This window comes from Anser brachyrhynchus (genome assembly GCF_964034855.1).
Source record: "Anser brachyrhynchus genome assembly, chromosome: Z".
Classification (NCBI taxonomy): domain Eukaryota; kingdom Metazoa; phylum Chordata; class Aves; order Anseriformes; family Anatidae; genus Anser; species Anser brachyrhynchus.
The window spans coordinates 53,478,546-53,504,973 of NC_137697.1; the positions used below are offsets into that span (position 1 = coordinate 53,478,546).

The window sequence follows — 26,428 nt, forward strand, 5'->3', positions numbered from 1 at the left end:
ATTGAGATTGAGATCAGATTGAGTTCCAAATCACAGTTTCTGCCATCAATATTTTTTTCAATACTCTACACTCATCTGCATCAAATTAAAGTTGTAGAGAAAATTTCAGTGGCAAAAAGAGAAAGCAACTCCTGTTTGAAAAACATAGCAAGAATGAAATACTGAATGACAAAAAAAAACAAACATCTGCAGTAATATCAGTCTCTCTTGAATAACTTAGCTCCCAACTTGCTAGTACAAACATATGGCATAACAATGTTCTTTTCCATTGTCTTACTCACCTTCATTACTCCTTCCATCATGGTTTCAGTGGACACGAATATCTCAGGTGTTCCAGGACTAGTCCTGACTCTAACTCACTAAAAAACTCTAATCGAATTTGTATTAATTGATCTAAGCGTAGTAATTTCAGTTCAGAAGGTGCCTATGAAAGTGCCTTTTTATGCCTAAAATATGATGACCCTCCCCTAAGACTATTTACCTCTGTTATTGTCTTATACAGCTTCAGTACTGGCGATCTCTTTGTTTTCCATACGTGGTGATGTAGAGCTTAAGACTATGTCTTGATGGAGAATCCTTTGTCACAAAGTTGTTTCACAGATGTAAAGTGGCCTTAGAGAAGACCCTTGAACAGAATCCTTTCATTGAGGAATAGATTTGTCCAGTCTATGCATTCTCCCAGACAGTTAGAATTTTTCATTAAGGTGGTAATTCTGAAGTTTATGTTGGAGGAGAGAAAGAAAACTAATTAGCATTTGGTAACCATGCTGCTGATGAAACAGAAGTCATGTAAGAAACATAGGTACTTTCCACAGTAGATCTTCTACACATCTACTCTAAATGATAATTTAAGCAGGCAAAACTCCCCTGGCTACACTGCAGAGCATGGAAGTAAACAGTCCAGAGTATGTTCCCCAGGGTGTTCAGCTTGCTAAGGCACAAAACAGCTTCTTTTTGGCTGCTTTGTCCTAGTTTCCTTCACATAGAATGGGGACATGGAAAAAGGGATTGTTTCACAGGGTCAAAGCACAGTCCAGAGGCCCAGGTCAGTGTAAGAGCTGAGAGGTGACATTATGTCTTCCCGCTTGAAACACAGTATTAGTTGCCATTCTTTTCTCTGTTCACAAACAAATTAACAGAGTTCTCCTTCCTTTTCATGCCTTTAGTAACATGGATTAAAAATAAATCTCGTACGATTTCTCTGAACAATAGTAGAGCTTAGAATAAAATGATTTGATTTGTGGGGTCATTACATTTTTTATTTGTGAAACTGTAGTACCTGAATGTGCTGCCATTCAGAAGGACCTGAACAGGGCAGAGCATTGTACAGTGACAAATCTCATGAAGTTCAACAAAGGCAGTGCAGGGTCCTGTAACTAGGGAGGAATAACCCCATGCACCAGTACAGGTTGGAGCTGACCTGCTAGGAAGGAGCCCTGTGGAGAAGGACCTCTGAATCCTGGTGGACAGCAGGCTGACCATGAGTCAGCAATGTGATCTTGTGGCCAAGAAGGCCAACAGTATCCTGGGCTGTATTCGGAAGAGTGTTGCCAGCAGGTCAAGGGAGGTGATCCTCCTCCTCTACTCAGCCTTGGAGAGACCACACCTGGAGTATTGTGTCCAGTTCTGGGCTCCCTAGTACAAGAGGGATGTGGAGCTCCTGGAGTGAGTCCAGTGGAGGGCTACAAAGATGATTAGGGGACTGGAGCATCTTTTATATGAGGAGAGGCTGAGAGAGCTGGGCCTGTTAAACTTGGAGAAGAGACGACTGAGAGCAGATCTTATTAATGTGTATATCTTAAATATCTCAAATATCTTAAGGGAGTGTGTCAAGAGGATGGGGCCAGACTCTTTTAAGTGGTGCACTCTGACAGTACAAGAGGCAATGGGCACAAACTGAAGCACAGGAGGTTCTGGCTGAATATGAGGGGGCACTTCTGTACTGTGAGGGTGACAGAGCACTGGGACAGGTTGTCCTGAGAGGTTGTGAGTCTCCTTCCCTGGAGATATTCAAAACCCACCTGGATGCCATCCTGTGCAACATGCTCTAGGTGATCCTGCTTGGCAGGGGGGTTGGACTAGATGATCTTCACAGGTCCCTTCCAACCTCAGCCATTCAGTGACTCTGTGATTCTGTGGTGTTTACTGTCCAATAGCTGTTAGATTCCCAGTAGCTGTAACTAATTTCTGAAGAATGTTCTCTCTAAGAATAAAGTAAGAGTAAAGTAGTATTATTCCAAATTAACAACTTAACTACTTTCATTTTCCTTTTCAGTCAAGAGACCAGTTCACAACTAAGGTCTCATAACAATGGCAGTTTTAATTACAGTGTTATCCAAGTCAGAAGCTCATTTCAGAAATGGGAATTCTAAATATTTCAATTAAGTCAAAAATCTGTTCTTCAGGGACAGAGAAAAATACATATCTCTGTTAGCCAAAAAAGTATCTCAGCAAAAGAAGGACAGCAATACACCTGTACACCTGTACACTTATACAGGTGTGGTATGAATCTGGATTTCCTTTGCTATTTATATATATCTTCAAGAACAACAAAAGAATCGGTACGTATTTCTTACTGTTGAAAGTCAACTTGGTTGACATACCAAAAACAAGGTTTATAGAGCAAGGAAGAATGAAGCCATGTTTACAGCTGGCACCAGTAAGAATAACATGATGAACTGTAACAAGGAGGCTCTCAAGTAGGCACACATTTACAATTGCATGTTTATTCAGGTTTTCTCTGCATACTCTTTTGAAAAGCTGATATGTCAGCCACTTCAACAGACCCAGAAAAAGCAGTAAAAAAAAACAAACTATGTTCTAGAGGCTGACTCATTACTGCCAAGGTATATAGAATTGCTCAAAATAGCTGTTCTGGGCTAGGTTTGAAGCTTCCAGTCTGAACTCTGTGTTTCCATAGAACTGGCATCCCTGATGTTATCAGTGACTTTAGCTGGTCACTGTTGTTATTATGCCTGGGCTTTCTTTGCTCACTGTGAACTAAGGCAACAAGCTACATTTAGCAACTAAAATTAAAGCTGAAGTAAGCTCATAATGTCATTGATGAAGAGTCACCGAAATATCATTTTAGCAGTAAACATATAAATGAAGCAATGGCAAGGATAAAAAACATTTGTGGAGATAGTATCCTGAAATCTCTAGGGGAAGACAAGGGGGTGGGGGGGGTGTGTGTGGGGGGGAGGGGATTGCAGGCTTTTTACCTGCAAAACTGTATTTTAATTTTTGACCACCTCTAATCAGAATGTGTCTTTGTAAGAATTATTTTTCTTTTACTTTTCATAAGACCTTAACAAGAAAAACACTGTAGAAGGCCTGAAAGAAGACTGCTTTGGGCTCTGCATCAAGGATACTATAATTCACTGTCAGACCGAGAAATATTCACAGAGGAAAAAGATTTTGGAAATCACAACTAACACCAAAAACATGAGAGAGGTTTCCTTGATTATATTTGGACCAGACAAATGAAAGAGGTGTTTCAAGGAGAAATTACATCACACAAGATTTACAGGAAGTGAGGCTAAAGTTTTTTATTGTTATTTTGTTTTGTTTTAAGCTTGTTTAAAATCTGGAATTTGAATTGGCAAGTAAAGAAAGAAAAGTTTGGTGTTACAAAAAAAAAAAAAGAAAAAAAAAGAAAAATCAATCTAACTGTAGAACTAAAAATAACTTTGCTTTGAACATTTTTTCCCGTTTTTATTAGAGTTGAAAGCATGCCCATTGATCTAGCAAGAGCAATTTGCTAATAATTAGACCAGCAAGGTGAGACCTAGGATTTTAACCAGGAAAGGAGGGAGGAGGGGATGCTCAAATTTCACAAGTCCGAGTTTAATACAGATGAAAAAGGATTAACTCATAACCTTCCTCACAGCAAAATACATACAATTATGTGACTATGTCAAATTACCATGCAAAGCCACAAGTCTCATTGTTTATTTATTCATGCAGAGTTTCAGATAGGACATTATACCCAGGAATAATATTTCAGGTAACCATAAAATATTTTTACCACTTACTGATAAAAAGTAGGATAATTCTGTTTTTCCCCATCATCTGTAAGTGATTTGTTTTATATTTACCTTTGTCCACAAGGTACAAGTGCTTGTAGTTTGATTACCCTAGAATTGGTAGTTTGCACTATGTAAAGCGGATAGAAAGTCAGAAATATATTATTTTAAATAATAATTACCTCTGACAGTTTTTACACAAACATTTGTGCATTCCAGCTTGATGAGACATTTTTAAAGATATAAAATTATGTGTGAAAGAATGTAGATTTTTATGAATAGTTAAGAAGGTAACTGTTCTTGTCATCATATTTGCTGTGAATGCTTATCAACCAATTCTAAAAAAAATATCAAAGGTATTCATTTTCTCATAAAATATGCATTTTTTTTTATTTTAAAAGAAAGAAAGAAATCAATTTTAGTTTGAAAGGCACATTAAAAATGTAAGCTCAAGAGTATGGGATACATTTCACAGAAGATTGCAACTGCTAACAGTTTTTTTCTCATCTACCAGAAGAAATCAAATGAAACCAGTTCGCCTCTAGGATTTTAAACATCATTACAATTCATCTTAATAATGAAGTTAAAATTAACTGAAAGAAGACAAAATTAAAAAAAAAAAAAACTTTCCCCCTGCTACCATATGATTTTATTCAAGAAAAAAATTGATAAAAGTAATGTCTGCTGTATATATTTAACATGAATGATGAGATATCAAGAGTGGAGGTGTCATTGGGTTCAGGAAGTAAAAGCTTGTATATAACTTCTACAGATATATTTTCAAAAGCAATAAATATGTGTGCTTTCCAAATAACACAAAGAAGCATACAAAATATAATAACAAAGGTATGAAGGTATGCTATAATTATACTAATAATAACACACACTTCAAAACGTACACCAAGGTATGGTTCCAAGGCAGCCTTTTTATTTATTTATCTGCAGAAGAATGAAAGAAATAGTGCAGAGGTCAGCAAGGGCACCTAATCTATCCAGACCCCCCATAAATGCTTTAATGAGTTTGCTTGCATTCCCTGACCTTGATCTTACGCTGTGCTGAGCACTTTCAATTCCTACCGTATGTGGAAAGCACCTTACAGTATAAAGCTGGTTGTCTCCCATCCCCTCAGAGATGAACTAAATGTGCACTAAGCTTACTAGGAATGTTTTATATCACAAATTAAGTCCTTTAGGACAAATAAGGTTGTCACATCCCAGCTATGACAATGGTGTCGACAATAATGGATAGTGCTGTAAAGCTGAACAAAAGGAGAGCACTGGTGGTTTCTACAGCTGTCGGAAAAGATCTCCATTTTACTATCTTTTTACCCTGTCTGACTGTCAATATTAGTAGCACTAAGTCATCGTGCAGCCATTTTAAACATTCCACATGCTTAAAGAAGAGCTGTGGAAAAAATTATCATATGACTCCAGCTTGATGAAGACAGTAAATGGAAAGGAACCTGACCCTAGGAGGTCAGATTACCCTTTTGCCCTTGATGCTTAGAAGAAATTTTTCAACAACAACAAAAGCAACAAGGTAAAGGAAGGAGAAAGGAGGGAAGGGAATTTGCCCTCTGACAAGCTTTTGCACTGATTCTTTCAGCGTAAGAGTTGCAAGGTTACAACATGGCTGAGTCAGCCACAGCTAAAATTGAAATTACAAACCCCAGAGAAGGTGCATTACAGCCAAGATAACACCAGGGACAGTCACTGAAACTGGAGTGTTCTTCCTACTCCTCCCCATCATTCTGCACCGTTACCATGTACTCACAGAAGCAACACATAAACACTGAGTTGAACCCCATTGGAAGAATACGGAAATTTGCAAAGTGTTGCAGTCAGTCAATGGAAACACACTTTTTTATTACCTCCTAATAGAAGGAGGTGGTGACTGACCCTGGAAACTGTCCTTGTTTTTACAGATAGTGGTCAGTTTTTAGCACCCATTAGACTGCTTCACACCTGCCCAAAACTTGACCCTACCCTCTTTCAAAGCTCTTTGAAACACCAGCTCTATTCACCATGCAGGATAAATATGCATGTGTGTAACCCCTTGCTGCATAATTGTTTTTGATGCTAAAAGCTAATGTGTCCAAAAAGCAACCTGACAAAGCTGTGGAGGAGACATCCAGCAAAGACTATAAACAGCATTGGAGCACAGACTGGGAAAAGAACTCACTGAGAGAAGCCCTGCAGAGAAGGACTGGGGGTTCTGGTGGACAAAAATCTTGACATGAGCCAGCAATGAGTGCTTGCAGCCTAGAAGGCCAACTGCATCTTAGGCTGTATCAACAGAGGGGTGGCCAGAAGGTGGAGGGAGGTGACTGTGCCCCTCTGCTCTGCCCTTGTGAGGCCCCACCTGAAGTGCTGTGTCCAGGTCTGGGGCCCCCAGCACAGGAAAGATGAGGAGCTGTTTGAGCAGGTCCAGAGGAGGGCCACAAGACGATCAAGGGGTTGGAGCACCTCTTCTATGAAGAAAGGCTGAGAGAGCTGGGGATGTTCAGCCTGGAGAAGAGAAAGCTCCAGGGAGACCTCATTGCCACCTTTCAGTAATTAAAGGGGGATTATAAGAAAGATCTTTAGTGAGATGATGACAAGACAAGGAGGAATGGTTTTAAACTATAAGAGGGGAGATATAGATTAGATGTTAGGAAGAAATTCTTCACTCAGAGGGTGATGAGGCACTGGAACATGTTGGCCAGAGAAGTTGAGGATGCCCCATCCCTGGAGGTGTTCACAGTCAGGATGGATGTGGCCTTGGCCAACCTTATCTAGTGGGTGGCATCCCTGCCTACATCAGGGGTATTGAAACTAAGTGGTCTTTAAGGTCCCTTCCAACCCAAGTCATTCTGTAACTCTACAATTCTACCATTCTATGATTCTAGGATTCTATGACCATGACACCACTTCTGATTCACAAAGTTTCTAAGTTGAATTTCTGAAGACTAGGAGAATATTCTGGGAACGTATTTCTGCATTTATCCCTTCTGTATATGTCGGTGACAGCTACTCTCAGAGACAGGATACTGTGCTAGATTGACCCTTTGTTTGACTAGGTCCAGTTGCTCTTCTTTTCACCTATCATTTTTTTAGATCAATGAATGTTGCTACTAATAAAAACAGAATTAAATGAAATGAAAGTTTTATTTGCAAACTGTGCCCATAAAAAAAAAAGATTGTTTTGTTTGTCCTCCCTGCTTGTATTTTGTTCATAATATTGTCATGTCTGTTACTAAAATAGTAAGTTTGCCATAGCATCAAGGTTTGTTGTAGTAATACTTTTGTCTAACACCTACAAGGGACCTCAGTCTGGATTCTTCATCTGAAAACTATTATAATAGAAACAAAATGTACAACTGCATGGTGCTTTTCTTTGAGCTCAAATAGGTGGATATATAGTTTTTCTCTTTTAAATCCTCTACAATTGGAAATAAAATTCCGAAAAATACAGATCGCAGGTTTAGTCAGTTTCCCTCCTGAGAAGGTGGGCAAGCTGTTCTGGCTCTCTTTGAAACATCTTCTGTCCTTTCAAATTTTCTACTTGCACACTGTGCTTTTAAGACCTTTGTGCTTTGTTTCACAGAGTGAATGCATGGAAATCCATGAAGTGCCCAAGCACACAAAAAGCTGCTACAGTTCAAAAAACCTTAATCTGCCTTTTTTAATTAAAATATACCTTTTCTTAGCATTGTGAACTTTCAAAAGTAAACTGGAACTGTTTTGTTCTAATTGGCTTTTTCAAAATCCTGTATTTTTATAGTCACATTGCCTACGGCAAAACATTACCTTGAAGATGTAAGGAGGCTTAGCAGAGAAGATATTGACTGAGCTGTTATCCAGAAGAGTAGATCTCAGTGGAATGCAAGTTTGCACTTTGATGGATCTAACATAATGAGTGGATATTTCCCTACAGCCCGAGTACTCATTTGCAGTAAATACCCAGTATACTGGTGAGGTCTTTACAACTCTTTGGCAATATTGCTAGAGCTTTGGGATCTCTATTAGCAGACGAAAGGACATGCCTGGAACACATAGTTGGTCATACTTTTGCTAAAGTAAAAAATGACTCCCTGTGTCTGCTAATCCTTGCAAATTTAATCACCATGATTCTGTCACAATTTTGTTTATTAACTTCATACATACATTTTAAGTACTCTGAAAGAAATAAAAGTGGTAACACCCTACAACAGAATGTAACCTTCATTATTTCAAACAAAAAGAGCTCTTACTCATTTCATTCACCTTTTCCCAGGCAGCTGTGCATGACAAACAAGATGACAACAGTGAGTAAACCTCTTACATGATAACTAATTTATGGAGTTTCTGAAAATGTTATAAGAATAATTAATTACATAAATAAAACTAATGAGAAATGATGCCACTCTGTGCATTTCAGTGACCTGTAGTGCTGTGCTAAATCCAGTGACAGAGCCTGCACAGTGGTGTTATAGCAATCAGCTCTTCTGGTACCAACAGATGTTTCATTTGTGTGGCAAAGTGACACAAACCTGATAGGAAAACCATATGCAGCATCATTTCTCTGCAACATATACAGTTCAATAAATAAATTAGAATGAAATTGAGTAATCAGCTAAACAATGTTTTGACTTTAGTGGGGTCTGTTTTCACTTCCAGGCTCCTAGAAGCGGGGAAGATGCTGACAGAGGAAGAGAGCCATTCTCATATCATTATGGAAGCCTGAACTCAGTATGACCCAATATTATTTCACAATATCTAGTTACTGCTAGACTTTTAAGCTCAGCAGAGCAGGGCATTCCTGTTTGACTGGTATCTGGCTCAGCAAGACAGCGGTTCTGACATGAGCAGGTAATTGCTACCATAATATAAATATCTAATAAAAAATAACACAAAATAGTCTAGCTTAGATTGTTTTGCATACTGTCACTATAAAGTGACTGGTGTTCTCTCTTCACTTTGCTAGCAAAAAATCTGCTAATGCATGACAATAGTTAAAGACCTGTTGAATGAACACTGATTATTCAGTGGAAATTGACTTCACGTATTAACTAATCCAAAGAAAATATAAACTCTGTTTTGCAGAAACAAAGAAACAAACAAAAAACACACAAAAAACCCACCATGATCTCAGGGGTTATGCATTATAACATTAGCTATAGAGCAGTTCACCATCTTCCAAAAAACAGAAGCACTAAACAGTGGCAGAAATAATTTGAATTGTTCTGTTTCAGACTAGAAAAGGGTTTGTGCACCTGAAAGTCTGTATTTTTTTCTAATATTGCTTTCTTCAATAAAAGACTTTTTTTCTCTGTCAGCCTTGTCTGTCTTATATAATTTCATGATAATTACTAACATAACAATTCATCTGGATTTTCATCTACTTTACCAGTGCAAAATGTCAGGTCCATTACTACACAGTAAGTAAGACAAGGAAGGCAAACAAAGGTAGCAAGAATGGGTCCCCATCCATGTATTATTTGGAGTCATAAAGATAATGTGAATAGATATGTACACATTCAGGTACATGTATAGAAAAATACATGTGAATGAACTCCCCAGATCCTGGATCCTATGGACACAGATGGGGAAACAGAAGTCTTAATGGCCTTTGGGACTAAATGATTGCATCCAGACAAGTATGAGAGATTTTAATGCCGAGGTTTTTCACCATTCAGTGAAACATTTCTACTATTACAAACTACCAGCAACTATGAAAAACCTTCAGTACACAATGTAATGATTAGTCATGCAGAGGGAGTTATCTTTATTTTCTATTCTCAGAGAGTAGAGCTGACATTGAAATCAACACCTCTGTCTTCAGTTGTTTAATCCCATGATTTACATTTAGAAAATATAATAATATATCAGTATTAGGGAGGAGTAATAATGGTGTTTAGTTTGCTTTAGTTTGATACACACAAATGATTTCTGCACGTGCACAAAAGTCTAATGTGCTTTTGATTTCTCATTCATCAGTAGGAATTTTAGAGCTTTTCATCACACCATTGGTTTCAATCTCAGCAGAAACACAAAAATAGCTTACCTGCCTTTAAAATCTGAGGTCTTTGCAAGGGGAACACTACTTACTATGAACTTGTATTAAGTGAAAATTTAGGGATTTCTTCCTTGAATAAATTAAAGCATGTTATTAGCAGGTAAATGAGAGGAAATATTCAAGTATACAAAGTGGGACGAAAGTACTGTAAGTTCCTCCTCAATCTACTCTTAGATTTTGAAAAAGAAGAGAAAAAGTGTATACATGTATCTAAAAATATTAATATGAGTATGATCTGGAAAGCATGAATTTGAGTAATAATCATATTGTTCTGTCTCCGGGTAATTTATGCCTTTCAAGTAATGTTCTGAAAGAAATGAGCAAAGTTACTTTCAGCAAATACTTATTTTAGTGGCTAAACTGAAACAGTAGTTTGTGAGATAATTGGGTTATTCTTCCTACAGGGAAATAAGTACTTATTGCTTTATGTGCTTTACATAGTTGAAAATCAATAATGTAACTTCAAGTGTGGGAGTTATTTACTGACTTAGATTCAAATAACCTTTTAAGTCTTTTTCTTTTTTTTTTTTTTTTCCTAGTTCACAATTTACTTAACAACCCATTTAAAGGGACCAGATTTTTGAAAAAAATAAACTTGTATGTACATATGTTTTGGATATCTGCATAAACTACTTCATACTCTGAACAAAATTTGTGTGTATACTATTAATATTTGTGTGTATACTATTTTCATTGACCTAAGCATGTTTTTTTAAGCATATTTGTTATGTATGATTATTCCATTTAACACACATTTTAGAGTTGCATTTATTTTTTTTTGCTGTAGCTGTAGTTTCCAATTATCAAAAGGAATAAAAAGGAATAAATGGCCATGTTTTATTTAGTAGAAAATGAGATTTTTAAGATTTTGATTTTATACTGATTTTCAAATTGCATCAGGTTGAAACAGATATGTAGGCATATTCTTAAACTTCCACATTAATTGTCATCTACAGGAGGAATGCACATGAATGGTATATTCCTGAATGAAAGCTGAAGCATTATTATTCTCTCTTTTTGCTTTGTTTTAAGCTTAGAGCAATAAAGTCAGTTCAATACCTGAAGCCACTCTTCACAGCTCATTGTTCTGAAAATAAGTACCACAAATAATGAGTATACTCTATTTAGAATTTTAGGCTGAAGAGGAGGGGTTTGCTTTGCTACAGTTCTGTTAGATTATATCCTCAGGTATGTTGTTGAAAGTTAAATAATGCATTGAGAGATGGAGAGTACTAAATAATGCAGATTTGCAGGGTATGAGGTTTTTTTAAGGTAAGCAAGAGAACATTCTTTGAACAGAAAATTGCAATGGAATGGAAAATATATTCTTGTGCTAGAGAAATTTTCATTTTAATTTTAGGCATTAAAAACAATTCATTAAGTTCCAAATTAGCTGCAATACATATATTCTAGACCACAAATTCAGGCATTATTCAGGTATCATGCATTAGATATCAAAATGTGAACAAACACAGGAAAATATAATATGTTCCTTTATGCTATACTCATATTAAAAAGCATTTATGGGATAATAATTTACCTTCTTTACAATTTCATCAGGTAACACCAGATTCCTTAAAGATACCTTGTTTAAAATATTTACATTTCTCTGTACTTCCTAGCCCAAATTCATATGTCTGATAAAACACAAAATCTTGAATATTTACTCCAGGTTACAAACCCAATAATTATTTATATATTGTTTATTTCCAAATAAACAAACAAAAAGAATCAATGGGGTACCTAAAATAATATGGACAGTGTTTTGGTTTTTTCTTTTCCTTTTTTTTTTTTGTATATGTGTTTTATCATTATTATTATTATTTATTCATTTAGAGACATAGGAACTAGTAGTACAAGCACTCTGAATCGTTGTTATACAATTTCTTTTACAGATCTAGGAACTTACCAGGATTAATTCTCTAGCCCTCAGAGAAGAGACTAGAGACCCCAATTCTATCTTCAGCCTGTGTGTGTCCTGGCTAGCTCATGTCTGCCGAACAAGTGTGCTCCGAAGGCTCCCTAGGATCCTGTTGATTTCAGTCTTTAGAGTGGGGGACCTATAAGAGGACACCATGGCTGAGAGACAATGAACAGCACTCACCAAGCTTGTGTCCTGATAGGCTGTAAGCATGCTTTTCTAGGACTGCACTAAAGGATCAAGACTGCTGAGCAAACCTGGTTCAATTTGAACATGACAAAATAAAATACAAAGTATGAGACATTAGCCAGCATTGCAGACAGAATCTCAAGGAAGTCAATTCTCTTTTACTAAGCAGCATCCAAAAGAGGAATTCTGATTTTATACAGTTTTTCACAAAACTATAGTACTTTTTAACACAGATGGGATTAGAATCCATGAGTTAGAGCTCAAACCTGCAGGGTACTCAGACTTCCTTTGCTAACGTCCAGACTACTAAATTAAGCAGGGCCAGGGTCTCACAAGTACTGACTCACGTTAATTCACAATGTTTAACTCTCAGCATACTCCACAGAAGAGTTTTGATATTTTTCAGCTTTTATCATGTTATCAGACAGTTCCTGGGTGGAGTCTGGGGATTAGGTCATGCCAGGGATTGTTCTTAAAAGGCCTTTACAACACAGCCACAAGGTTTTGAAGAGGAGATATTGATTTTTTTTATTATTTTTATTATTTATTATTATTTTTATTTAAAGGTGAGAGCAATGCTTTGCCACCTGGTTGTTCCAGGACCAAACGATGGTCCCTGGTCTCCAGTCTTCAGCCTTTGACTCTATTGCACCCATATAGTGACTGCCTCCAGTTGTCTCTGCAGACCATATCCAGGATCCTGCAGCACTCTGCTCAGATGTCAGTGTCCCACATCAGGGCATTTAACTATGCAGTCCATGCTACTGTGTCCCAGTGTCCCAGTCAACTGTCAGTACCAATATAATCTGAAGTTCAACTCTACTGACACATTGACTAAACTTTCTGCAATGTTTGGTTACCCTGTAAGATACCTTGATGATATTCATAGCTAGGCTTTAAATTCTATGTTAAATTTCTGATGACACTGATGATACTTCAGTTAACCAAGAAGTTACATCTTTCTGTCTTTTGTTTATTCTTCAAACTTCAGTGCTTTTGATTTTTTTATTATTTTATTTTATTTTATTTTATTTTATTTTATTTTATTTTATTTTATTTTATTTTTTTATTTTATTTTATTTATTTTATTTTATTTATTTTATTTTATTTTATTTTATTTTATTTTATTTTATTTTATTTTATTTTATTTTATTTTTAATTTTATTTATTTTATTTATTTTATTTTATTTTATTTTATTTTATTTTATTTTATTTTATTTTATTTTATTTTATTTTATTTTATTTTATTTTATTATTTTATTTATGGGGCCACAGCACACCTAAATCTCAGTTATTTTTCTCCCCTATCTTCCCATTCATCTGGCACAAACTAATACTAAATATTCTATTCCCATATGCTTTGTTTTATTCTTAGGAGCCAAAGATTTTTTTTAAAACATGTTTACCCAAATCAAGTGTCATAACTTCTAGACCTATACATAAAAATCTCCCCATTAGCAATTCAGCAAGCATACATTTCTAGACTATATGGTGTTGTTTGATAAGACAGCAGGGAAGAAGCTATTTTCTGATTTAAAGATAGTTTATCTTCTTTGACAGTTTTCATGCCAGTTTAAAAATAATGTATCTTGGAAAATACTGGCTTCTCAAATAATGAACAGATTGTGGTTGGCAGATAGAGTATCTAAATATTATTAATGTCATAACTTTTTGTATGTTTATCAGGGACAATTACCATAAATTAGTTTAGATGTTAACTTATATATCACAAAGTTAAGCCTTAAACAACACTGCTTGTATGGTGCTGACAAGGTATAGATAGCTACTGTTTCTTCTGATGCTAAATGTTCAAAGTGTCAAAGAACATTCTCCAGAGACAGGATTGCCGAAACCGATATATTCTACTGGTCATGTGCATTAGGGCTATTTCAAGGAATGTGCTGGTGCATAAATGAGTTCATTTATGCAAACTTCCTTTTCAGTATCTTCTGTCTGATCATTTCTCTAGCCTTCTCCAAGCACAGTCAAATTTAGAACGACAGAGAACTCAGGTATAATGCATTTTTTAGAGCATTTAAAAGGCCAGTGAAAAATCATTTACATAACTTGACCTGAACGATTTTTTTTCTGATAAATATTGCTTTATTTTTTGTTATTGTTGTTCACGAATTATCTCAGATCAGATTAAAACAGCCAATACCAGCCATGTAATCATTCTTTTGTTGTTGTTGTTGTTGTTTATTTCAAATCATGAAGCCTTTGAGAGGCTTGCATTAATTAGCAGCACATATTATTTCTGGTTTTCTTATGCTGAGTTGTATATATTTCCCTATGTTTAAGATTAATCTTTGAATTATTCTGTGCCTGTCTGGTCACAAAGTGGCAATACTTGCCATTAAGTTACTCCATGCCTAAAGACACAAGGGAGCTCTACTGCAACTGGCTAATATCTCCTTGAATTGTTTATAAAACTTGTGGTGTTGCTGGCTCTGCTGTCTTACACAGCCAGAAGCTGCTGGAATTCATTAAGGCTGCCATGTGAGATGAAAGCAGCCAGCCTTCATGTGCTGGAGCATGCAATTCCTTGGTTTCCTGCACATCTGCATGTCTCTGACTAGCAGTGTTCAGACCAAACAGCTACCAGATCTTTGCATAAGGTTTCATGGACTGTTTTAAGATTACTGAAGACACCAAGAAGCTTGCATGTTCTCTTTTGAAGACTGCAAATTGTTTTTAGTGAGAAATACTGCCTACAGTAATGCTGCTGCTGTCTCAGCTGTGGGCCATATTTTATACCTAATGCCCCACATTTGAAAGGTCAGGTTAAGCATTCACATGTAACTGCAAATATATTTTGGTTAAGGAACAATTGTTTAATGAAAAGTCACAGGGGTCACCAGAGATACCTAAGAAGTTCTTGTACTTTTGTACGGCTCAGTATTGATAAATTTTATTGCCAGTTTGGATGACAGCACGTAAGATTCTTCATTAGGCGGTCAATTCATGGGTGTCTGCCTTTCAGACTGGGATGCAAGGACGAATTAAATGGACACGAAAAGAGTATCATCATTCCAAGGTATGAAGGTTTTTAGTGGTTCTTCACAGCCAACAGAGACAGCAAAGGACTCTCAGAACCACAACTGCAGTTCTGTCATCATGAATGGACATCCACACTTGGGACCCAGATATTCAAGCATTAAGTGTACGACAACCCATCACTAGATTGAGCACAGTTTTCAGAGAAAGTAGTAGCTGACAGCTCATAGTTTGTTGATATTGGAATAAGAAGAGTCACAGTAGCTCCCATACTCTGTATTACCAAGAGCCCACTTATGTGGTTTCATGGAGATGGCACAACACAATGAAACTAAATGCATCAGGAGTCTCCTTGATCCCCACGCTCTCGTACACACATGTAGCTGTTTTCCCTACAAAGATACTTAAATCTGGAGCTAGCTTATGAAGAGTATAGCAGTTGGTAGCATAACTTGCCCTACATCAGAAAAATGATGTAATCATCCAAAAAAAAATTGATGTAAAGAGGCTAAAGAATCAGATGCTTATCTGGCTCATTTTCCTCTTTCATGAGGTAAGGTCTCCATCAGGTATGTAAATATAGAAAAGCACTGCCCAGTAAAGCAGTTCCTGACAAAGTCTTGTGAAAATCCATACAACAGCTACAAAATATTTTTTGTTTTGTTTTGTTTTGTTTTGCTTTGAGATAATGACTGAGTATACTCCTGTGTTACTCTGATGTTACTCTTATTTGTAGGCCTTTACCTGCCTTTGAAATCGCACTGAGAACAGGATGTGTATAGGCTACAAATGTAAGGGAGAATAAGAAGCAAAGAATACAAAGCACAGAGATGTTGAAAATTAGCCTGGCACTTTTACCTATTGAGAGATGCTGAACCCAAAAATTACATTTCAAATTTCAGTTGCTACAATATACTCAGCTTCTCCCATTATTCTTAGCACAAACCATCTACAGTATCGCCTGGAGAGTCATTCCGATAAAGCAGCTCAAGCTTAGCCTCTAGAGCTCCCTTGACACGTTTTTTTTTTTTTTTTAAATTACACATTACTACTGTTTTATGTTTGTTTGTTTGTTTTTCTACATGCTTTTTCACCTGTCAACATTTCTTGCCCAGTCTTTGATGTGTTTCTGCAGTTCCTCATTTTTTTTTTCTCTGATATTTTTCTCAGTCTTGTTTTACTGAATGATATTTTGATCTTGGAGCATTATGGTCCCGATCCAAATTAATTTCCATGCCAGTTTTTCCTCAATCTCATTAGTACTCATTATCATTTCTAAACTGGTTACTTTTGATTAGTCTTCTCTGTGGCTTTTTTTTTTTTTTTCCTGCCTGTATACTTTGCCTAGATTGATATTTCAGGGTATTTTATTCATTTTATTCAGCTGGCATTGTGGGATTTGTGACTTCTCTCTTTTCATAAGCACAAACTGAATGATTTTATTTACCCTTTCTTTAACAATTAGTTAACAGATGAAGACATTCTCTTGCTTTAGTTTCTCTTCCAAAGTTACACATCTTTAATTCATCTGTTTCTCTGCTATATTTTGGTTTCTCCAAAATAATTTTACATTGACTGCTATCACATTCTTTCTTTCCCAGATAAATACAATCTTGACAAATAAAGCTTCTGAAAATTGCCCAGACTGACATCACACTCTTCACTATAAACTCTTGCTCAGATTAATTTTTTTTTCTTTATATGAAACTATAAGAAAAAGTCTGTAGTGCAGTTATGAAAGAATTATTTGTTAGGAGAAACACAGACAAAATCTGGAAAATGAGATGGGTCTTGGTTCAGCTACTGTTGGGCAAATGCACTGCTGTTGCCTACACCTCTAGCAGATTCTAACTAATGTCCCATTTTAACACCCAGTCAGCATTTGATACCAGATAATTTTTTTAAATAGTCGTTAATTAATTGTTCATGTTCTAGATTCTATAGAGAAATACAACATCTAAATGCATTGGCAAGCTTTTCTTCCAGTACATTTTCCTATTATACTTTATGATAGAATATTTGAGTAAACAAGTTGGACTTGTTAGGAGTTGGATCCTTATGGGTCCCTTCCAACTTGGTATATTCTATGATCCTATGATTCTATGAAGTTATTTGCTTTCTCCATTTTTTCCCATAGAACTACCTTTTCCATTTCTTTCTTTATCCTTTTCTGCTCACAAAGTCAGCTTCAAAATCTGTTCCAGCCTCTCCATAATATTTTGTCTATGTAATCTATTTTTCTTGTGCATTTTCATTTGCATTAAAACAAAACAAAATAAACCACCAGTAAAGTGATCCTACATTCTTAAAAGGAGCACTTGAATCAGATAAGCTCATCCTTCTTTATTTCATTTTGCTGTCTTTTATCATCCACAGTCATCATCACCTTGATATTATTTGGTTTGTCAGCTCATTTGGAGAGAGACAGACTTTTCTGTCTTCCATACAACATCTAGTACCTACTGGAATACTGCTGTTAAATGAGAAAGCCATCAGCCGGTGACTGCATGGTAGTAAATAGTTTTCTAAGTTATTTTCTTACTCTGTGGAAAAGCAGTAATACTTGTAAAGACAGGTTGTACTGTTGACATTTTCCTGAAAGACACCAAGGGCTAGGAGATGACATGTAAACTATAGACAAATCTACTTTTCTTGTCTAGTTGAAATCTTTTATAGTATTGTCATCCCTAGTGGTATTTCACCAATACTCTTCCTCTCCCATGACAAAGCTGGGCCAGGAGAACAGCTGATTACATTTTCTCTGCCCTAGGGCTAAAAAAGGAAAAAAAAAAAACAACAACAAAAAAAAAAAAACCACCTAGCAACAGGGTAACCAAAACCTTAAACTTCCATTTGTTTTCTATAAAAGACAATGGAGAAATACAAATGCTTTAATTTTCACTGCATTTTAATTAGGTATGCCTAACTTAAATATGCCTGAAACACATTACTGGAATATTACTATAAATAAGAAAAAAAAGAAGACCAATTTCTCTAGGTTTTTTTTATTGAAAAAGGTAGGGATTTTCCTCAGGAAAATTCTGCAAAATACAGCATAATAAATACTATAAGAAGATATTGTTAAGCTCTCATGATGTTTTCTGTTCTGTTCCATATTAGCCATTTCTTTCTAACTCAGTTAAACTTCAGAACCAATGAAGGGAGTCATTTTATATGCAGTGAAACCCTTGGCACTGAATTTACAGATCATCTTCCTCAAAGGTTCTTCTTCCAAATCAGAATTTCAAATGGGTTCACATTAAAGACTGAATTCAAACTGGTGAGATTTCCTGTAATTAACTGTGATAACACAGGGGATGTTGAATGCCCTTTAAAACAGAGCGGTAGGGTTGCAGCTGCCTTTCTGGGATGTAGTACAGTTTAGGCATTGTAAGGTACATTATGATTTAACACAGCAAAAAACACTTTCAAAAGATTGGCATGTGATGTGGCAAAACTCAATCAGAAAAACAAACATATAACTGTTTTCTTGTGCTTTTTTCAAGCATGCTTCTGGTGCTTTTTAAGAGCACCAGAAAACACATTGCCATTGCTACAGTTTGGCTAGGAGTTGCCTAGGACATATTTGAATTGTGCTAACTATGAATAAGGTTTACAAAAAGACAGAAATAACATCTCAGCTTCCACTTAGTGTCTCACAAACAGGAGACTAGCTATGAAACAAAACAGTCTAATTACTGATTATGGAAAAATGATTTCTTTACCTTGCAGCTTCCAACTCCCCTGCTTAAAACAGATTACCCTCAGTTTATGCTTCAGTCTTACCAAATTCAAAACTATTGCCCTTCTTTCTGATTTGTGGCTCCCCATCCAGAATGAACAACAATTTACAGGATTAACTTGCAATTAAAATGATAGGTGAACTTTTTTGTTCTATCAAAGAAGCACGGAGCTGTCACAATAAAATCTGCAAATACCATCCGCAGGGAGAGCTAGAGAGTACATTGAGAATTCAGAAGTAAAAGTAAGGAGCTCACACAATATATTTGCTGCCATTTAAGCCCAGGATACCCTGAACATGAATCTTTAAGAAAACTGTCAAAAAAGAAGGTGTATCTGCTGCAGAGGCAACCTCACAAGATGGGAGCAGGCTGATAGTAAAACATAAACTATCAACAACAGATGGATTAATTGACCATAATGCACTGTTCCATTAATGCCTAGGGACAGCAGCAATGCCTTGAGGAAATGCCTTGAGGTTCTTACTCTAATGATGAACTGTGGAAAAAGTTTCTCTCCTGCATTTTCCTCACAGGAGTATCCTTCCCTGCCTCAGGAGGCTGAAGAGAAAATGAGTTATAATGGTTGGCTACCATTTGGAGTGAAAGGTATCAAAAGAGATACAAATTCTAAAGCTCAAACTGCTTTTTCTAGCCCATTTTCAAGGCAGTCTTGATTAAACTTATGTGGAATTTCTAGGCACTAAACTCCAGAGTGTTCTATGTTTTGTTGAATATATAAGTATATATATATGTAAAGGATTATCAATGTTGAGGCAACAATGCCTTCTTGTGAGAGAGGTCAGTCAAATTCATAGAAAAAACATTATGCAAATTCTTTTCCTTAGAATCTAGAAGTAGTTTTTTCTTACTTTTCTTACTTTTTGGTTGTTTTTTTATTTGTTTGTTTCTTTTGTTGTTGTTGTTGTTGTTTTTTCAGGAGGTATTAAGGTATCGTCCCTTCCATTAGTGACTGGGTTAGTGGTTTAAAAGAAGTGATGCCTAAGACTCTGCTCTGCACACCTGTCAGTTTGACCATTTACTTGAAATCAGGAGGAAACATGCATATTTAAGCCAGCACTAGTATCTGATATGAAGTTAACATTGCTATGCGGATTGAGAGAAAATAAAATTGAGGCAGACAATGTCTCAATTATGCACTCAGCCCAGAAGGATATCTAAAATTAATTTTTCTCTTTCTTTTAGTTTATTTATTTTCTGCACTTCCTGTCCTCAGTCACAAAAATACTTAAATACAGGCTTTCTTTTCTGGGTTGTTTGTCTATTTTTCACTCTCAGATATCTTTCTCTTCCTTGACATACTATCACAGTCATGATTAATATGAAAATCTGCATTTTTTTTTTCTGTTGCATAATTCTGTTTCATATTACAAGAAGGGCACACAGTAGGAACACCAAAAGTCCGATTATGTATTTCAAATAGTTATTCAAATAGAGTTGCACATTGTAATAGTTTTTTTATTTAAAAAGAGGACAGATATATAGAGACAAAAATAGACAAAAGTCTACAAAATAATGTAGTGGAATGAAATAGTATTCTGCCTTGAAATGCTTTGCAAGTTCATTATCCAAAAACTAAGGAAAGTTTACAAGAAATAAGCTTCCCAAAGCATCAGAAGTTGTACCTGCAACATCTTATAAAAACACTTTGAAGTGAATCACACAAATAGAATTTTACCTCTTTCCACTTATAAACCTGGTAAAAATAGCAAACCACATATCTTGAAACCTTCCTTTGGCATTAATTTATTGTGTGATGAGATTATTTTTTTTTAGTTTGAAATTGAAAAGAAGAAGGAGGACGAGGATGAAGACGAGGAAGAAAAGAAGAAGAAATGACAAAGAAAAGCATGAATATTAGAAACAGTTGCAATTTCAGACAGTCTGACCATATTTTTAAAGAGTCAGACAAACCCTGAAATGCATTATCCCTTATCATTCTGCTCTTTCTTATAATCTATCATTGTGACAAACAAACAATCTGTCTTCATTTTTCTGAATGGTGGATATTGCCTGCACCCAAAGAATCCTCAGTCTGCCAAAACAGCAAAAACCAAAGCATCTGTGGGAAAGATTTCAAGCATAGATGAGTAGGGCTGCCGTAGCTGCATTAAGTGCAGAGGGGAATGTATGTGCACCTGCTAAGAACCCTGGAACACTCTCCCCTGTGGGGAGGCAGGGTCCTCTGTGCCATCTCCAAGTACACCACTTCTTTCACATGTTGGCAGGCCTGCAATATATGCTGAGAGCTCTTTGTCTCAACTGAAGTGTCCCATGCTCTTTCTCTTTCTCCATTCATTTTTTTCACCTCTTCCAGTCTTGTTGATCTTCATAGTAGTAAATCATTGATGGGGAAAAAAAAAAACAAACAAAAACAAACAAACAAAAAAAAAAAAACAGCACTAGTAGAAGTAGGGAGTCTGCATGATGGAAAAGAACTAACAAAGGATTTGGGAGAACATGACAGTAGGCTCTGACATGGAAAGATTAAAAAGGTGGAGAAATAAATAATCTTTTTTTTTTTTTTTCCCATCAACTTTGAGATCTTTCCTTTAATTCCTCACTCACTCAGCCTTCTTAACAGGATACTAAAGTATATCTTGCATGTCACACCTAATTCATTACAATTTATTCACGAGCTATTTGGCTTGAAGGTCACACCCAGAGAGTGGGGCTCAATGGCTCTATGTCCAGGTAGAGGCTGGTGATGACTGGTGTCCCTGAGGGGTCCACCTTGTGACCTGTGCTGTTTAATATCTTTATCAATGACACAGACAGTGGGATCAAGTGCACCCTCAGCAAATTTGCAAATGACATCAACATGAGTGGGCAGTTGATACAACAGAAGGAAGGGATGCCATCCAAAGGGACCTGGACAAGCTTGAGAAGTGGGTCCATGTGAACAGCGTGAGGTTCAAAAAGTCCACGTGCAAGGTGCTGCACGTGGGCCAGGGCAATCCCAGACATGAGTACAAACTAGGAGAAGAACTCACTGAGAACAACCCTGCAGAGAAGGACTTGGGGGTTCTGGTGGACGAAAAGCTCAACATGAGCCAACAGTGTATGCTTGCAGCCCAGAAGGACAACTGCATCCTGGGCCACATCATAAGAGGAAAGGCCAGCAGGTCTTGGGAAGTGATTTTACCTGCTCCAGGGAACCTGCTTTGGCAGGGGGTTTGGACCCAATGATCTCTTGAGGTCCCTTCCAACCCCTACAGTTCTGTGATTCTGTGATTTTCTCTCTACTCTGCTCTTGTGAGGCCCCAGTTGGAGTGCTGTGTCCAGGTCTAGGGCCCCCAGCACAAGCAGGATGTGGATCTGTTAGAGCAGGCCCAGAGGAGGGCCACGAAGATTATCAGAGTACTGGAGCACCTCTCCTATGAAGAAAGCTTGTGAGAGCTGGAGATGTTCAGCCTGGAGAAGAGAAGACTCCAGGGAGAGCTCACTGCAGTCTTTCAGTACTTAAAGGAAGATGAGAATGACTTTTTACATGGGCTGATATTGATAGAACAAGGAGGAATGGTTTTAAACTAAAACAGGAGAGATTTAGATTAGATGTTAAGAGGAAATTGTTCATTGTAAGGGTGGTGAGGCACTGTAACACGTTGCCCAGAGAAGCTGTGGATGTCCCATCCCTTGAGGTATTCAAGGCCAGGCTGGATGGGGCTTTGGCCAGCCTGATCTAGTGTGTGGCATCCCTGCCCACGGCAGGGGTGTTGGAACTAGGTCATCTTTAAGGTGCCTTCCAACTGAGTCATTCTATGATATGATATGTTTCTATGATATTAATTGTCCTCTAGGACACCAGTCACTCCTATGGGAATATATTTTTTTCTCATTCTTCACAAACAATCAGATGCACAAATGAGATAATTTTATCCATGGTAGGAGTGAACATGGCACATGCATACATCTTCACAAAAATCCTTGTGCACCCATGCATGCATACACATGCATATACATTTGATGAGAGTAATTGCATTGTTATTATTACATAACCCAGTGTCAATTTGAATTAAACTATTATAGCTCAATGTACACACCCAATACTTTTAATGTATTGGAATCTAAATTCTCAGGCAAAAACTGCAGTTAATTAAAAGCCATTAATGTTTTAAATATTTTGTCATAGTTCATAGAGTTCCTAATTTTCCTTGATGATCTATTTTAATGGTTCATGAGTTATTTCTTCTCTTATTGTTTCAATTTTTAAAACATGGGATAAAGAATTTCCAAAACCATAAAAACTCTACTCTGATTTTTCAGCTTGTTGCTCTTAAGTGTCTATGATTTAAGCATTCAGAAGTATTTGAATGTCTGAAGGGGCATCTCAGTTTTCAAAACTATAAATGCATGAAGTACAACTGCAGCATAAGCTGAGATGTAGGCAGCTAACATGTTTATGCATTTTTGCAATTCTTGTTACGGTCAGGTCAAATGCTTTTGTAATATAGTCTTGTGAAGTTAACTTTAGTGTTTTTTGTTTTGTTTTTAAGAACCAGCACAATTATAGGGCCTATCAGGAGATGATGAATGTACAACTCATGATCTTACGACACTTATTCCTTGTCCAAATTAGGTATTTCAAATTTATTACTTACAGTTTTCAAAAACATAGCAACCTTAAAGATTAGGTTGCTTTTCTTCTTTATTTATTTATTCTGTTATTACAAAACACTCATCAATGTTGTGTCAGACTGCTATGCAGAAAGTGATATACAAACTACTAGAAAAGCACTGGTTTAAAGAAGATATCAGACATTTGTACTAAAAGGTCAATTATTTCAGTGTTCACCTATTCTGAATAAAACCAAAATATTCTAATTAAACTATATTGCAGTAACATCAATGGCTAAAGTAACTACATGTTATTTTCAGTTGAGCTTTACAAACTTAAAACAAATTGATACTCACATGACACGTCTATGTTACAGACAGAAAGGAAAACTTTGGTTGTCATAGACAATTTCAAAGAAAAAGTTAATAAAATTAAGCTGTCCTCTTTCCCAATATTGTAATGATTCTTACAGTTCTTTCTGTACATTCTTTCTACACGTTTCTGTTTCCAAGAATGTTGGAACAGATCTGAAATACAGTGGGAAGGGAAGGGAAGGGGAGGGAAGGGGAGGGAAGGGGAGTCACAAAAATATTAAGACTGGTAAATAAGGGACTATCAAGAAAAGGAGGTCAGAGGTGGTGTGACCTGTTGAAACTTAATATGGTTTTGTGCACTCATGCATTATGAGACATCCTTTCATTACATACTGGTACCCTGAATAATGTACAGTGTGTAATGAACAAAACTTACCTGTACAACACCAATTTCTTCTGTTACAGAATTCAGCATGTGCTGCAGTGAATGGGAAAGACTGATGTCATAAAAGCAGTGATGGGAAACTCAAAGTTGACAGAAAAAAAACATTAAAAAAAAAGAAGGAAAAGTAAGTATCAAATGTACATATATGAGAAGATAAATACATGTTGGGGAAAAACATGTGTCTGACATGGCTTAAGAAAAGAGAAAAGAGAAAAGAGAAAGAGAAAAGAGAAGAGAGAAAAGAGAAAGTATCCATGCAGTAAATAAATACCATTAATATTTTAACAGAGGAGATCATAAAATTGTGAATAATGATGCAGAAATAGTAGAGCCAATACTTCTGCTCAGGATTTGGAAACAAGCACAGTGCTTTACAAATATCTCTTTACAGGGATGATAGTTTTTTCAATCCATTAATAACTAAGGAAAAGTATTAAAGAAAAATATATTAGAATTAGGCAGTTTTACATCAGCAGTCCTGTGTAACTTTCACACACACATTGTTAGCAAGATGTCTGAAGAATTTTGTGGACTTTCCTCACTTACATTACATTCTGAGATATCAGAGGCACTGTGGAGGTTTCAGAAAATATTATGAATGCTCCAATGGGAAAATGTGTTTAATCATATTATGCTGGGAAAAATCATGGAAAATCTAGAATGGAATTCTATCAATTAAAAATTAAATGTGAGAAATATAATCAAGGTCAACTGATACCATCTAAGGGCAAAAAAGCTCTGGTAAATCAAATCAGATTAAATCTGATTAAATTAAATTTGTAAGATTAGAGTTCTCACTGGTGAATTTATTGCACAAGTATAACATTTATGAGGCTCTTGACTTCATATCTATGATTCTTTCATTAAGAAATCAAAATTACACAGTACCAGGAAAGCATTCATTAAAAAGAACAAGAATTAGATAATTGATTAGTTGAAAAAAAAATGGCGGTAAATAAACAGTATTAAACGGGCTGTTTCTAGACGTAAGTAGTATAAAAACCTACATTGCTAAGCATAATTTAGAAGCACGCATTAAACAGAACTAAAAAAGTAAATGACCATTACATAAGAGTAGTAGACAAAGCTAAGGCCAAGGAGAGACCAGCTGTGGAACTGACACAACACGCTTTTTCAGAAATGAAAACTCTCTTCCTTCTCTTGCCCCTCAAAATGCAGGTCATATCTATACAATGAGAAACTATTTCCTGATAGCAGCAAATCTGAAAAAGAAATTCAGAATCATTGCAGACAAATAAAAAAGTGTTTCCAGAAAAACACAGACATGATGTAGGTTAATGCAAACCTCAAAGGAACCAGAAGGGAGGAGGAATAATGAAAAGCAATGGTGATTTTATGCCTCTAGATAGAACTGGTGAGATTGATGCTGGCAAACTACCTCCTGTTCTGAATACTGCGCAGAGTTCATTTTTAAAATATCTCTGGAAAAAAAAAAAAAAAACACAGAGCTGATACGGGAAAAAAAAATAATACAAAATTATTCCAGGCTGCAGAAAATTCAGGTGAGTGAGGACTTAAAAATATCAGTCCATTTATCTTATATATATATATATATATATATATATATATATAAAAGACTGACAGGCAGGTAGCTTGATTACAGTGTATAAGCAACCTCACAAGGAAGTAAAGAACTCTTTAAGGGGATAGATAGAAACCAGTGGATAGAAAAGGAAGGCAGACAAATTCAAAATAGGAATAAGATAAAAAATTTAACAGTGTAGGTGATTAACATCTGGAACAAACTCCCAAAGGGACTGGTAGATTGCCCATTACTTGGTGCTCTCAAATCAAAGCTAGGCACCTTTCCAGAAAATGTACTTAGTCTGGAGTCATTGTTTGAAATTTAATGTCATGTAATGTACAGGACATATGTGACTAGACGATCTAATGGTTTCTCTTCTGGCCTTGAAATCTGTCAATCAAAGATAAGGCTGTAAAATATTGCCAAACAAAATTGGATTTTATCCCTCTTTCTACCACACTGCATGCCTAGATAATGTCTAGCAAATCACTTGATTCAAAATATCTATAAATAGTTGCTAACAATTTACTGTTTGGTACTTGGATCCCCATCATACAGTCTTGTATACTGATGCTTACTAGCATAACCAAAGTTAGCGAGAGCAATATAGGGAGCTGACAGGGTGCCACATACCA

General features: G+C 36.2%; 1 long non-coding RNA gene across 1 annotated transcript; it reads right to left on the reverse strand.

Moving 5' to 3' along the window:
• Positions 1 to 485: 485 nt before the first annotated feature.
• Positions 486 to 24,370, reverse strand: LOC308185305. The gene is made up of 3 exons (XR_013943279.1): positions 24,239 to 24,370; positions 2,022 to 2,203; positions 486 to 713 (listed from the first exon to the last, which is right to left on the reverse strand). It is a non-coding gene; the product is annotated as an uncharacterized lncRNA (long non-coding RNA).
• Positions 24,371 to 26,428: the final 2,058 nt, after the last annotated feature.